This window comes from Penaeus japonicus, unplaced genomic scaffold (genome assembly GCF_977035675.1).
Source record: "Penaeus japonicus unplaced genomic scaffold, GWHDUDI00000001_assembly GWHDUDI00000016, whole genome shotgun sequence".
Taxonomy (NCBI): domain Eukaryota; kingdom Metazoa; phylum Arthropoda; class Malacostraca; order Decapoda; family Penaeidae; genus Penaeus; species Penaeus japonicus.
This window is the reverse complement of record NW_028234418.1, coordinates 40,755,066-40,755,265: the sequence shown is the minus strand read 5'-3', so window position 1 is coordinate 40,755,265 and position 200 is coordinate 40,755,066.

The following is a 200-nucleotide window of genomic DNA, read 5'->3' as shown; positions in this document are numbered from 1 at the left end:
TATATACAATATATATATATATATAATATAATATAATATTTGTATGAGTGTATGTATGTATTATAATGTTAATCTCTCTCTCCTCTCTCTCCTCTCTCTCTCTCTCTCTTTCTCTCTCTCTCTCTCTTCACTCTCTCTCTCTCCTCTCTCTCACTCTTTCTCTTTCTCTCTCTCTCTTCTCCGTCTCTCTCTCTCTTTCT